Source organism: Pinus tabuliformis, chromosome 2_2, assembly GCF_031772625.1.
Source record: "Pinus tabuliformis cultivar Carrire ecotype Pingquan chromosome 2_2, CPIR1, whole genome shotgun sequence".
Taxonomy (NCBI): Eukaryota; Viridiplantae; Streptophyta; class Pinopsida; order Pinales; family Pinaceae; genus Pinus; species Pinus tabuliformis.
The window spans coordinates 658299863-658316063 of NC_142300.1; the positions used below are offsets into that span (position 1 = coordinate 658299863).

The 16201-nt window shown below is 47.4% G+C and overlaps 1 pseudogene; it reads right to left on the reverse strand.

Moving 5' to 3' along the window:
- Positions 1-9063: 9063 nt before the first annotated feature.
- LOC149194336 (protein argonaute 1B-like) overlaps positions 9064-16201 on the reverse strand; it is a 103595-nt pseudogene continuing 96457 nt past the window's right edge.

Genomic DNA, 16201 nt, shown 5'->3' on the forward strand with positions numbered 1-16201 from the left:
TTAATATATATTGTAGTGCATTGGATGGCATTTGGACATCAACTCATCGCATTCGCTCATGTAGGATAGGTGCAGAACTACAAGGTGGACGCATAAGAGAGGAGAGGTGCAGATTTAGAGGATGCGCCCGTTCTTGGGAAAGGCCGCACAGAGTTAGGTGTTCTTCTTGGTTTTGGGTGATGGTGCGGGCAGGAGCACCCGGTGGTTGGGTGAGGGCGTGCACGGGTGTGTGGCGCCCGACGGAAGATTGAGGCATGCACGGGTGTGTGGCGCCTGGTTTGTACGACGACTTGGCGCGGGTGTCTTGGCGACTCAGGTGAGTGCCCGCCCGGCGTGCAAGTGTGCACGGTGACTTGGTGAAGTATTGAGATTGTGAACGGAGGTGTGTCTCGGGTAGAGGCACCCGTGTGTGGCGACTTGGAGGCATGCCTGAGTTGGGCAAACAACATGATTGTGCAACAAGGTGAACGAGCGTTGGTAAGTCGTGCGGCGACCGTGCAGAGGTGTCGACGAGCTAGGCAATCGAGTTTTGCCTTGGATTGTAAATTTGGCTAAGTATGAAACTTGGGGTTTCCAAGTATACTTGTAAAGCTTTGTAAACTGTTGTATAATACATTATCGGGAAGACTCATTGTTCATGCAGTTTCCCCTCCCTTTATACTGTGCAATTGTGTTCATCATTTATAATTGATGTTGATAATGAATGTGCATGGGTGTTCATTGGTATAAAGGATAACATAATAATACTTGGTTGTGAAACACAAACTAAGTAGGAGTAAGTGGTTAGGCATAGTTCACGAACATAAGTATTGGTGAAAAGAAAGTGTTCGGTGGTGCTGCACCTCGCTAAGAGCGGTTGAAAGACTACCGCCGGCTTGGGGGCGTGACAATCGGGGTGGGGTGGAGGGTGGTGTGATTCCTGGAATCACCGCGCCACCCTCGCGAGCCGTTGGGCCACCACGGTGTGGTGGAGGGCTGGGTGATTCCCGGAAGCACCCCACCACCCTCATGGCCCGTTGGGCTGCAGGGGTGGGGCGGAGGGATGGTTAATTCCCGGAATCACCCCCCCACCCCTGTGGATTGTTGGGCCTCCAGGGTGGGCACCCTCCGCCCCACCCCGGTGACCCAATGGGGCAGGGTGGGGCAAAGGGTGTGGTGATTCCCGAAATCACCCTCCCACCCCCGCGGGCCATTGGGCCATTGGTGTAAGGACCTGTGGTCCGTGCGACGGGCAGGTTGACTCCACCGTGTGAAGGAGACATGAACGAATGTGTGCGAAGTTTCTTGGAGACGAGTTTATATGAAGTTGGGCAAGTTGAGAGGGCAGTCCCACGAGTTGGGCGGGCCGACCCTCCACTCGGGTGAAGGCAACATGTTAAACGAGTCGACTTGGGCATTGGGCGTGGGTCGGCCGGGTGACGTAACCCGCCACCGGCCCATATATATTGGAGGGCGTTTGGAGACAAATGACCATCATTCGGCCAACACAAGTTCGGTTGAGGAGTTCTGCAGTGCGTGGATGAGCTTGCACAATGGGCAGAACTCAGGTGAAAAACTTGTGCAGAAAAGTCGGGTTAGAAACTTGGGTGAGAAAATCAGGTGAAAAACTCGGGAAAAAAACTCGTGCAGGAAAATCATGCAGAAAAATTAGGCGAGGTCATCGGGCAGAACTCAGGCGAGGTCATTCAGGCAGAACTCGGGCAAGGTCGTTTGAGCAGAACTCGGGTGAAATTGTTCAGGCAGAACTCGGGTGAGGTCGTCGGGTAGGAAACTGAGGCGAGGTCGTTCGGTCGAACTAGGTGAGGTCGTTCGGGCGAGCCGGGTGAGGTCGTCGGGCGACCCGGGTGAAGTCGTTGGGGCAAGCTGAGTGAGGTCGTTGGGCGACCCGGGTGAAGTCGTTCGAGCGAGCCGAGTGAAGTCGTGTGGCAACCTCGGTGAGGTCATTCGGGCGACCTGGTTGAAGTCGTATGGCGACCTGGGTGAAGTCGTGTGGCGACTCGGGTGAAGTTGTTCGGGTGAATGAGTTTGGATTAATGGGTGGACACACAGACGGGCAGCCAGGTGAGGGTGCGCCATGCACGCTGAAACGAAGAATTGTGCAGATGGGCGACTTGGGTAGGGTGCACTGTGCACGACGAAATGGTGGAAACAATGAAATGTTGGAGTTGTGAACAGAGGTGTGACTCGTGTGGAGGCGCCCATGTGTGGCGACTTGGTTACGACGAGGCGCGCCCAAGTTGGGAAAACAACACGATCGTACGACGAGGTGAACGAAGGGTTGGTGGGTCGTGCGGTGACCGTGCAAAGGCACCGACGAGCTGGACAACTGGGTTTGCCGAAGTTGGAAATTTGGCTAAGTATAAATTTGGGGTTTCCTAAGATTTAACTTGTACTTATAAAAAGAAGATTATATATATTGATTCAGTTAGACTCATATTGTAGGGAGTTGCCCCTACCCTTTATATTGTTGTGCATTTCTATTGTATAATGTTGTTTATGTGAATGTTATGGGCTTTCAATGTATAAAGGACAAAGATAATACTTGGTAATGAAAAAATAAACTAAGTATGGAATGTTAGGCGTAGTCTATAATCGTAAGTATTGGTGAAAAGAAAATGGTTGGTAGTGACGCACCTTGCTATAGTGCGGTTGCAAGAGTACCGCCAGTGTAGGGGCGTGACAGGTGGTATCAAAGCTGGTGAACTAAATCAAGGAGTTGATTCTACAAGATCGAAGAATTGGCAGGGAGTTCAAGTTTTGCAGGTGAGAGGTGGAATACCAGGGTGATTCAGGTGAAGGGTGAAACAAGTTTAGCAGAGGTGAAGCCTTGTGCTTGGGCCAAGCTGAATGACAAGGCATGGCATGTTTGGAAGAATGCTAAGGGAAGCTCTTGCTTACCTTATACAGGTTGAAGCGGTTGAAAGAGGAGAACCCACGGATTTGAAAGGAACTTGAAGTCTTGGAAAAGAATGTTGAAGACGAACTTCTTCAACTTGGTTGGAAAATGGAGCAGGATGAAGTTGCAGATTGTGCTAACAAGGAAGAGGAAGCCGTTATGATTGAGGATTTTGCAGATGTGACCATGATGGAGGATGAACTTGAGATTGATCAAGTTGGACCACGATCGTGCAGTTTGCAAACATGGATGGATGAGGATACTCACATGGAGGAGCCTCATGATGATGTAAGTACTATTGATACTTGTGTTTCATTTAAGCATTTGGTAGATAGACTATATGCAGGGAAGAGTAAAGTCAGTTTATCGATTGAAGGGAGCATCTTACCATGGATGTCTATGATGAGACCTTGTATGGAGAAGCAAGGATTGTTGACTGTTGCAGGACTTGTTGGGGTTGTTTGTGACCTTATGGTAGAAGGTACAAAGGCCCATGACAAGGGAGGAATATGATGATCGTTGTGGAGGAATGGGTCATGCTTTAGCCACATGGAGAATTAGCTAGTACCTGACATGACTCGTGGGCAGATTGGAGGGCACACACTTGGATATGATGATACTTGGGTGGACTTCCCATGACCGAGACCAAGAGAAAGTCTTGGTGGAACCTTTAGTGGGGGAGCTATGATGGAAGGGGCTCATGATGATGATGATGTGGTTGGGTGACTGAGTTCACTAGACCGAAGATTGCAGACATGGATGGGGATGACTGATTGTTGTGATGGGTCTACTTGGTGGACGACATGGGCAACTTAGTCATGGACATCAGGATGGAGACATGGAGCATGGAAATCTTATGCAGGGACATTATGCAGGAGCACTTGTACAGGTGTCATTTATGGTCATCCAATAAGGAGTGCCAAGGCAGGGATGTTATGTAGGTGGATTTGCTAGTGTTACATGGAGATGTTTTATTTATGAGCCGATGGAGAGGTTGTGCACTCTTGTACAACAAGGCCATGGACTTGGATGGAGTTATGAGTAGACTATGAAGCATTCCTATTACATGGAGAGCTGAGGCATCTTGCAGAGACCTTTGGACCAAGACTTGTATGCTTGTTGAGATGTTGGTTGGAGATGACTCATGGAGCTCATGATGACATGAGGTTGTGACTTTTAGGGACTTCAGATATGGTGGACTTGGAGGATCTGATGCATTGAGGAGCTGAGGTCAGAGACTTTGATGCAAGATGGGATGCATACTTTCAAGTACATGTATGGGTGTAGCTTGGAATAGTGACTTGATGTGGAGGATCGATATGAGACACTTTGGAGTGATGGAGTTACAACGATGATGATGCCTTGGTTGCAACACTTGGGCATGGGTTGAGCCCAGACTTAACCACTTTTGACACATGGGAGCTGATTAATCTATGATCATAGGTAGCACATGGGAGATGAGTCAGGTGTATACTTATTTCTATTGCAGACTTGAGGGATGGCACATATAGATATGATGGAGGTTGCTTCATGGACTTGAATGTGGCACATCGAGAGTTGGAGTTTGATGAGATGATCTCTTCACTTTGAGGAGATGGATGTTTTGCAAATGGATGATGATGTTGGATAGAAAACATCATGGACAACATGTTGCAGATGAGATGGGGACTACTTCATGGACCTAAGAATGGCTTACTTATATGGAGATGGATTCTTGATCGAGTTGATGATGTGGCGGGATGTTCAAAGAAACGACTGATGATGGCATGAGGATGTACATTCTCATGGTTTGGGCGTGACAGTTGGATTAGCTACCCAACTAGTTTGAGTCATAAGGGCATGCAGTGTGCAGAGATGTGTTAGCATTTGTTGGAGTATCATGGCAACAGTTCACACGAGGATGATACATGATGAGGTCAACACGATATGTTGTAGGAAGCTTGTAGCTTGTGATGGAGGGGCCAACCTTCCATGATGGGGCACAACATGTGTAGATTGTGACAGGGTGATTGATGATCATGGATTGAGAAGATCTTCCGATATATGACATACCGATGGAGTATATGCATTGGTATGGATATCTTGGTGACAGGTGGTTGCCGGGATGATATATTGTCAAGGACGACAATGATTTCAGATGGGGGAGGATGTAAGGACCTGTGGTCCGTGTGACAGGGAGGGTGACTCCAACGTGTGAAGGAGACATGAACGAATGCATGCGAAGTGTCTTGGAGACAAGTTTATACAATGTTGGGCAAGTTGAGAGGGTGGTCGCACGAGTTGGGTGGGCCAACACTCCACTCGGGCGAAGGCAACATGTTGAAAAAGTTGTCTTGGGCGTTGGTCATGGGTCGGCCATGTGACATAACCCGCAACCTGCCTGTATATATTGGAGGGTGTTTAGAGGCTGGGGTGGGGCGGAGGGATGGGTGATTCTCGGAATCACCTTGCCACCCCTACAGGCCATTCGGCAGCCAAGGTGGGCAGAGGTTGCCCACCCCGGTAGCCCAACGACCTGTGAGGGTGGCGAGGTGATTCTGGGGATCACCCCCCCACCCCAGGTTGCGCCGTATCCCTACAGCCCAATGGCTCACGGGGGTGGCCGGGTGATTTCAGGAATCACCTTGCCACCCCCAGCCTCCACCCCACCCCAGTGACCCAACAGCCCACGAGGGTGTCCGGGTGATTTTGGGAATCAACCAACCACCCCCACCAGCCTTTGGGCCACCAGTGTCTCACCCCTAGGCCTACGGTAGTCTTTCAACCGTACTTGGAGAGGTGCGGCACCACCGAACACTTTCTTTTCACTAATACTTATGTTCATGGACTACGCCTAACCACTTGTCCTACTTAGTTTGTGTTTCTAAACCAAGTAATTATTATATTTCCTTTATACCAATGAACACCCATACACATTCATTATCAACAACAATTATACAAGAGAACACAATTGCACAGTATAAAGGGAGGGGCAACTCCTTGAACAGTGAGTCTATCAGAATATATTATATTAATCAAATTTCCAATATTGCAAAGCTTCACAAGTATACTTGGGAAACACCAAGTTTCATACATAGCCAAATTTACAACTTGTCACACCTTTGTGTGTCAACCAAAGTTCCTTGCCCAAGCTAGGCGAGCACGCCCTCACACGAGCTGCCAACCGACTCCTCAACCGAACCTTGTTCCAACGAGCGGACGACCTACCCAAGTCACCCTTCACAACTTTCGCACGACGGGCGAGCAACTCACCCGAGTCACTCGAAGACACCTCTGTTTACTCCTTCGCATGGCGAGTAGGCAACTCACCCAAGTTTCCACCCACGCCTTTCACCCGAACGTGGGTGCCTTCACCCACACCCTTCACCCGATGACTAAAACCTATGTGATGTCACCGTGTAGTTCTACCCGTGAGCGGGCACATAGACATGCGCCTCCGCTCGACCTCCTAACACGTCTTTTCACTTTTCCTTATCACTGTAGGCTCTTTCGCATTCCTTGATCGAATGAGTGAGTTAGAATGTGTTAATTTGCTCCAACATCGAATACAATATATATGCTCCACGGTGTGGCCATGCCATCCCTTGGCCAACATTTGTTTCATGTCAAAGGACGCCTTCGTTTGTCTTTTTGGTTGGTCGGCCCATCGACCAACGCCCCAACTTACAATCTTTCCACCATCGGCTCGTCAAGAGTGAACGCCCTCTTCCATCCTTATAAAAATACATGACTCGCTCCTCACTTGTACAGAGGCACGCTCCCAAGTGTGCGCTCTACCATTTTTTCCAACTTGTGCACTCATCCAAGTCACACTTCACATTAGTAGACGAGTCAAGAACCGAAGGTACTTACATTCTCCTCCACCTGAAGTCATTTTCGTCCTCGACAACATCCACCATCCAGGAAACCATCATGTTCACCAATATTTTCATATATGAATAGTCTTATCCATGATGTCAACTCCTCCACATACTGCAAACATCCCTGCAACATATGTAGAACCACATCTCCATCATGTGTCGTCCTCCCATGTAGTCTGCTGGCCATCGTCCTGATTCTGACACACATCTGCACACTGGTACCCCTCATGACTCAAGCTAGTTGGGTAGCTAATCCAACCATACACCCAAACCATAAGAATGCACATCCTTATGCCATCATCAGTCTTTCCCTGACTTCTGCTACATCTCGGACTCATCAAGTCTGCTCAACATCCCATGCTCAGGTCCATGGAAACTCCATCCCATCTGCAACATGTTCGGTCCATGGTCTTGTTGTACAAGGAGTGTACAACCTCTCCATCGGATCATACAAACACCTCCATGTCACATCAGCATCTGCACAACATCTCTGCCTTGGCACTCCATAGAATGTCCATGAGTGACATCTCTATATATGCTCCTGCATCATGTCCCTGCATAAATCATGCTCCATGTCTCCAACCTCATGTTCATGACTCTAGTTGTCCATGATGTCTAACCCATGTAGACTCATCCCAACATCTGATCATCAACATCCAAGTCTACAAATTTGTCATAAAGAAGCCTCCTCCAAGGCCCCTTATCAAGGTGGTGTAGCCCCTTCCCATCAAGGTCCCTGCACCAACCCATCTCCAAGGTTGTCTATAGAGAAAGGAGGGCCAGGAAGTTTCCTCCCTGACTCTCATCTACCCATGTATCAGATTGATATTGTGTCCTCAAGTATCTATGCATAGCCTCAACCTCCTCACATGTGCATCCAAGCTCACCTAGCTTGTCCTTTGTCAAATGAAAGTCATATATGCCCATAGAATATCTACAAAAGTCCACTATGCCAGTCGGATCTCTACCTGCATAATCCTCTCCAACCACTGCTCCTGAAGTAGTACTCAGACTCCCTTCATTTGCAACTCCATTGTGAAGATCATCAGTAGAAGATGTCTCTGACAAGTGCTCCCTGATCCATGAGATTGATCTCTCACTCCCTTCCTTCTTCCTCGCTCTTGCAACTAAGTCAATCAACTTCCCTTCCTTTTTTGTGCGAGTCATACTCCCAAGTCCTCTTTGCTCCACATCCTCATGCTTCACATTCAGATCTTTGGGATAGAAAGTCATAGAATTCATTCTTGGTCGATATCCCAAGCAACTCCTTCTATTCATCAGAACCAACATAGTTCTTCCTCCAGCTGTGATCAAGAGAATGTCCCGGTCCACCATTGGTATGGCTTGGGCAAGCTTCATGAAATCTTGCCCCAACACCATATAATGATAATCCATGTCCACAATCCTCAAGTCCAATCTTCCAAAGCACGATCCCACTCTCACCAAATTGTTCTCCATCATACCAATAACAGCTTTCATGGTAGAGTTGACTGCTTTGAAAGCACTCCATTCCCTCTCCATTTCAGCTTTCTTCCCAAAATACTTTGCTGCCTTCCTCCTCAAGAAGCTATTTGTAGCTCCCATATCCACCAAAGCTACAAATCTCTTGCCCTTCACGGTCACTTGCACAAAACTCAGCTTCAAGGCATCACCTCCTTCTGTCGGCTTTATCTTGTGTCTCAGATCAACAAACTTTTTCAAAAACTTGGCCTCAGAAGTGTCCAATGGCTTGTGCTCCAATCAACATTCCTCCTAAGGTACTTCACTTCCTTGCTTGGTTCTTATAATCAATTCGATTCTGGCTCAGCTTTACTTCCTTCAAGCTTGTCCTCCATCGCATCTTGCTTAAGTGCACCAATCAAGTGCCCATTGACTACCTTCATGGAACTAAGCTTCCAAACATCCTCTAGATTATTACGGTAGTGAGTCCCCAGCCTGTCAATGTAGTCAAGCTCATCCTGCTCAATTACAACAACCTTCTTATCAAGAAGTTTCTTCTTCATCTCGTCTTCAAGCTGCTTGATTTCGGTCTCCACCATGGCACTTTTCCTCCTGAACTGGGCCCTTTCATCCAAGAGCTCTTGAAGATCAAGTCCATTATGTTGGATCTCCTTGTCAAGTTCCTTGAGTTCAACATCCGTCGTACTTTCATATTGAAACTTGAGTTCTTCAAGTTCTTCCCTTAGCTTCGAACAACTTTCCTGAATCTTCATATTCTCAGCCTTCATCGAAACCCATTCAGAACTCCATTTCGTCATCTATTCCAACACTTTGTACCAGAATACTTTACCTGCATTATGGCTAGACTCACCCTTCAATAGGTTCATCTACCATCTTTTCCATTTTAGCCTCCACATTCACCAGCTTCACCAAATTCCCTGCAAAGCATGAACCAACTCTTGTTCCACTTCTGTGAAACCAACTTCCTTCACTTGCAAGTACCTGTTTCCACTGTCACCAACTGTCAAGTGTATATACACTCGCTTCTCCCAACTCCCTGCAAGACTTCTCCAAGTCTTCAGACTAGCTTTGATACCAACTGTCACACCCACAGGCCTACAGTAGTCTTTCAACCATACTTGGCGAGGTCCGACACCACTGAACACTTTCTTTTCACCAATACTTATGTTCATGGACTACGCCTAACCACTTGTCCTACTTAGTTTGTGTTTATCAACCAAGTAATTATTATGTTTCCTTTATACCAATGAACACCCATGCACATTCATTATCAACAACTATTATAAAAGAGAACACAATTGCACAGTATAAAGGGAGGGGAAACTCCCTGAACAATGAGTCTACCCGAATATATTATATAAATCAACTTTCCAATATTACAAAGCTTCACAAGTATACTTGGGAAACACCAAGTTTCCTACTTAGCCAAATTTACAACTTTTCACACCTTCGCGTGTCAACCAAAGTTCCTTGCCCGAGCTGGGCGGGCGTGCCCTCACATGAGCTGCCAACCGACTCCTCAACCAAACCTTGTTCTGACGGGTGGGCAAACTACCCGAGTCACCCTTCACAACTTTCGCATGGTGGGCGGGTGACTCACCCAAGTCACCCAAAGACACCTTCGTTTACTCCTTTGGACGGCAAGCGGGCGACTCACCCAAGTCTCCACCCACGCCTTTCACCCGAACGTCGGGCGCCTTCACTCGCGCCCTTCACCCGATGACCAAAACCTGTGCGATGTCACCGTGTAGTTCTGCCCGTGAGTGGGCGCATAGACCTGTGCCACTGCTCGACCTCCTAACACGTCTTCGCACTTTTCCTTATCACTGTAGGCTCCTTCGCATTCCTTGATCGAATGAGTGAGTCCAAATGTGTTGATTTGCTCCAACATCGCATACAATATATATACTCCACGGTGTGGTCGTGCCATCCCTTGGCTGACCTTCATTTCATGTCAACCGACACCTTCGTTTGTCTTGTTGGTTGGTCGGCCCATCGACCAACACCCCAACTTACAATCTTTCCACCGTCGGCTCGTCAAGAGTGAACACCCTCGTCTATCCTTATAAAAACACATGACTCGCTCCTCACTTGTATGCACACACGCTCCCAAGTGTTCGCTCCACCATTTTGTCCAACTCATGCGCTCATCCAAGTCGCACTTCGCATCGGCGGACGAGTCAAGAACCACAAGTCCTTACAACTGGGGTGGGGTGGAGGGTTGCGAACAGTCTCTACCCCACCCCGGCGGCTCAACGGCCTGTAGGGTGTCGTGGCGATTACGGGAATCACCCCGCTACCCCGCAGGTTGTTGGGCTGTCGGGGTGGGGTGGAAGGTTGCGGACAGCCTCCGCCCCACCTGTTGTAACATGCATTTTTTGTTACCTTTAATAGTTATGTTTCATTCAATAATCACTTGAAAATATATTTAAAAAAGATAAGGCAAGAGGGAAATGTAATAAATTACATATCGAAATCAAAATCGCAAAAGAAACAAGTGTTAAAGAATCGGCCCATTCGATCAAATCAAATTGCAATATAAATAATTATATGGAGCCATAACCAATATGTATATATGTGTGTGCGTGTGTTAGCAATACGATTAGATCGCAATCGCAAAACACAACGGGCATTCATATGAAGTATTACCACGGGAATCACTGATCGCCGATTGCAATAAAGGCGTATCTTGAAAACTGTGCAAAGGCTTTGGAAAAGGCGGAATTACACATTTTTATATGTATTTCTATTATACAGGATTATAATAGAAATAAGCAATGAACGGGTCGGACCCGAAAAGATATATATTACATTAATAATGCTGGCGGATCCGCAATAACATAGAGCGCCTTTATATATATATATATATATATATATATATATATATATATATATATATGGGTTTCACCGATTGCGATATGCGATGGCCGGACCCGATATTACATATATTATGTTTAATTCTCCCATCGGGTCCGCGATCATCGCATAACGTTAATATATGTATATGACTTATGCCAATTGCGATTTGCGACGGCAATCCAGATCCGAAAACTATATATTTTGTTTTATAATTCCGACGGGTCCGCAAGGCATACGAAAAGGCAGATTTAAAGTTACAAGTGGGATTTCTGGTAGAGTAAAAGTGGTAAGTGGTTTTTAGTGGAGCTCACCCGATCCCACTTATCGTTTGACACGTAGTAGCCGGGTGGAGAGAGAAAACAACCCATTTCAGGCAGGTATTCTCTGGGCTTATGTCCCACCCGAAATCTTTATAGACCGTCTGATCCGAAAAGCACAGATCTATGGTGGGGATATATCGACGGAAAAGGTATGCCTCGATAGTTGTAAGGAGCCTGTATTAAAAGCAGAAAAAGCATGTTTTATGGCATATTTATATTATAAAAGGTATATAATAGAAATAGTGCAAATATGAAGGATTTATGCGTAATTCCAAAATTATGTTGATATAACCATGGAAAGCGCTGATTGCGATATGCAATGGGATTCCAGATCCAATCTAGTTATTAAACTGGATTAATTCTTTTTCAGTTCCGTTTTTGCATGCTTTGCATTATTTTTGCTGTGTAAAAGGAAAAATCATTGTTAAAGCCGAATCTAAAGAGGAAGGTAGTTGGGCATGTTTTCTTTGTATTTTGGCCAATTAAAATGTATCGGATACATGCGTAAGCCCAGGTTTATACAATTCAAACACAGTTCATTATGATTAAAACGGATTAAGGCATATATAGAGGAACTCGACAGTGGATTAACAAAGCCGAAAAGTCAGCAGTCATAGTCATCTTCTATGTTCAGTTATCTTTTGTTATTTTATGTTCTTTGAGATGTCTTTACCATATGTGTAATATTTCGTAATAATTCTTACTTCAGATAGTTAGAGAAACAGTTTTAGTAGTTTGACAGTTTCAGAGATCAGCAACTATTTCACAATGTATAAAAAGAGGAAAATTTACAGAGAAATGGTTGATGGTTCGAATTTTGGAGAATCCGGAGACTAGGCCACTGTATTCTTGATATCATCGTTGATTAATGAAAGAATCAGAAGTTTCCATGAGTTTTTGGGTATAATTTTGTAACCTTCTCTGTCATGTGCCATGTTATGTTTTCTTCTTTCAAGTATAGTAATGAAGTTGTAGGTCTTTATTTGCTTATGTAGATACAATTAAAATTCCTTAAAAGAGCGCTCCTATACTTGAAGTTTCCACCTTCCTTTCTAAGCTATATATAATAGTTTATGTGAAAGACCAGCATATTATCTTTAACTTCTCCAAGAGTCACAGATAGTAGTTTTTGTGTTAAGCAGCATATTGTCTATGATTAAGTTCTTATTTTCATAATTCTTCTAAGTTTCAGATAGTAGTTTCTGTGAAAAACCAGCATATTATATTTAACTTCTCCTTCAAGCTCTCTTCACTCATCATTTATATCTAGCAACAAATGGCATTTTGAAATGTTCTGGTCATACATGTATTAAGGGCTAAAGACCAATTTTTCTAGGTCCTTCATTTGAGAACACAACAAACAATAAGTGATAGTAAATAATACTTATTAATGTCTTAAGCACAATTTCTCTATAGCCAGGAAATTGGTTTCTAAGGTATAACACCACCCCGGTGGCCCGATGACCATCAGGGTGGGGTAGAGGGTGGGATGATTCCCATAATCACGCCACCACCCCCGCGGGTCATTGGGCCATCGGGGTGGGGCGAAGGCTGTCCGCAGCCCTCCGCCCCACCCCGGCAGCCTAATGGCCTGTGAGAGTGGTAGGGTGATTCCAAGAATCGCCCCGCCAACACCGTAGGCCATTGGGCCACTGGGGTGGGGCGGAGGTTGTTCGCAACCCTCCGCCCCACCCCGGTGGTAGAACGGCTCACAGGAGTGGCAGGTTGATTCCCAGAATCACCCCGCCACCCCCGTGGGTCATTGGGCTACTGGGGTGTGGCAAAGGGCAGGGTCATTCTCGGAATCACCCCACCACCCCCAGGGACCAATGGGCCGACAGGGTGGGGCAGAGGGCGGGTTGATTCCCGAAATCACCCCACTACTCCCGCGGGTCGTTGGGCTGCCTAGGTGGGGCAGAGGGCTGTGGACAGCCCTCTGCCCCACTTGCGTGGCTCAATGGCTTGCGGGAGTAGTGGGGTGATTTCGGGAACCAACCCACCCTCTGCCCCACCCTAGCGGGGTGGGGCGGAGGCTGTGGATAGCCTCCGCCCCACACTAGCGACAAAATGGCTCGCGAGGTTGGCGGGGTGATTCCCAGAATCACCCGGCCACCCACGCGGGCCTTTGGGCTACATGGGTGGGGCGGACGTCGAGGTGATTCTCGGAATCTCCCAGCTACCCCCGTGGGTCGTTGGGCCACCGGGGTGGGGCGGAGGCTATCTGCAACCCTCCGCCCCACCTAGGTGGCCCAACGGTTCACGGGGGTGGTGGGGTGATTCCCGGAATCACCCCGCCACCCCCGTGGGCCATTGAGCGACCGGGGCAGGGTGATTCTCAGAATCACCCCACAACCCCTGCGAGTCGTTGGGAAGCCAGGGTGGGGCGGAGTGTGGGGTGATTCCCGAAGTCACCCCGCCACCCCCACGAGCCGTTGATCCATCGAGGTGGGACGGAGGGTGGGGTGATTCCTGGAATCACCCCACCACCCTCGCAGGCCATTCATCCATTGGGGTGGGACGGGGGGCGAGGTGATTCCCATAATCACCCCGCCACCCCTGTGAGCCATTGGGCCGCCGAGTGGGGTTGAGGGCGAGGTGATTCCTGGAATCACCCTTCCACGAGCTGTTGCACTGCCGAGGTGGGGCAGAGGGCGGGGTGATTCCCAGAATCACACTGACACCCCGCGGGTTGTTGGGCCGCCGAGGTGGGGCGGTGTTGTGGAAATCACCCTGCCACCCCCGCGAGCCATTAGGCCACTGGGGTGGTACTGAGGGCGGGGTGATTCCCAGAATCACCCTGCCACCCCTACAGGTCGTTGGGCCATCGGGGTTGGGCAGACGGTGGGGTGATTCTCAAAATCACCCCGCCACCTTCGTGGGCCATTAAGCTGCCATAGTGGGGTGGAGGGTGGGGTGATTCTTGGAATCACCCCGCCACCCCCACAGGCCGTTGGGCCGTCAGAGTGGGGTGGAGGACGGGGTGATTCCTGGAATCACCCCGCCACCCCTGTGGGTCGTTGGGCTGTCAGAGTGGGGTGGAGGGCGGGGTGATTTCCGGAATCACCCTACCACCCCCTTGGGCCCTTGGGTCGCTGAGGTGGGGCGGAGGCTATCCACAACCCTCCACCCCACCCGACAGCTCAATGGCTCGCAGGGTTGGCGAGGTGATTCCCGGAGTCACCTCGCCACCCCCGCGGGCCGTTGGGCCGTCGAGGTGTGGCGAAGGGTAGGGTGATTCTCGAAATCACCCCACCACCCCCGCAGGCCGTTGGGCCGCCGGGGTGGGGCGGAGGCTGTCTGCAACCCTCCTCCCCACCCTCATAGGATGTTGGCCACTAGGGTGGGGCGGAGGCTGTCTATAGCTCTTCGCCCCACCCCGGTGTCCCAATGGCCCACGTGTGTGGCGGGGCGATTCCGGACAGCCATACGCCCCACTCCAATGGCTCAACAGCCTGCAGGTGTGGCGGGGTGGTTCCAGGGTAATCAAATTTTAATGTATTTCAGATCCCATTGTTTTATCTTTATGGTTATTACTAAAGCATGTTGAATTTATACTTAGGGAAGAAAAACGCTATTCTACCAAAAACATTAGTTTGTTTTTTTCCTCTAAAACAACTGTTTTTTGCACATAAAATTCAGTTTTACTAACATTTTTTAAAAATGTTTAAAATTGACCCTAAAAAAAGACAATCGTTCCAGTTTCAACACTTTTTGTTTTCAGGGTGTTTTTTGCACAAAAATTTCGTTTTCACTACCATTTTTAAAACATGTTTAAAATTGACCCCTAAAAAAAACCATCGTTCCAGTATACACACTTTTCATTTTTAGCACTGTTTTTGATGTTTTTTGGGGGTTTTTGGCCATAGTTCTTGTTTTGAGTTTATAGTTCCCGTTTAAAAGTTTACATTGTTTAAACACATGCATAATAAATCTGAAATAAAATACCAATACTTATCCTTTAATCAATCCTTAGATTCTACCTTTATCCTTATTTCGTTACACTCTGGATTGGTTGCCACGCCCAACAAATAACCAATGCCTTCTCCTCAACCGTGTGCACATATCCATAGTGTGTATCACACACATACAACCACACATGACATACAACATTATGTAATACATGAATCTACACCTAACACACACAACACATACACTTGAACCTAGTGTATAATACAACACAATACATACTCCTATGTCTGGTGTACACTACCACACAATACATACACCTACACCCGATGTACAACATAATACATACATCTACACCCAATGTACAATGCCACAAAATAAATGTACCCACATAGAGTACAACATAATGAATACGCATGTCATGATACCCTGGCTACACAATGTGCATACATAGTAACATATGCCCTCAACATAGCATGTTTAACATGCACACAATACCACACGTATACCAGTACCATCTATACACAAAACCACCTATGCAACATGTGCAGCACATCACATGTACACGACACCACCTGCACAACGTGTATACAATGTGACATGTACACTACACCATCTATAGAATGTATACACAATACCACATGTACATAGTACCACGTGGATGACATGTGCACAATATTAAATGTACACAACATCACATGCACAAAATTTACACAACACCACATGCACACAACACCACATGTACAACATGTACGTGGCACCACATGCTCACAACACCACTTGTACAATCATGCACACAACATCATATGTACATAGCACCATATGTACAACATGCACATAGCACCATATGCATGTAGGATTGCATATCCAACATGTGCACAACACTATAATATATCTGA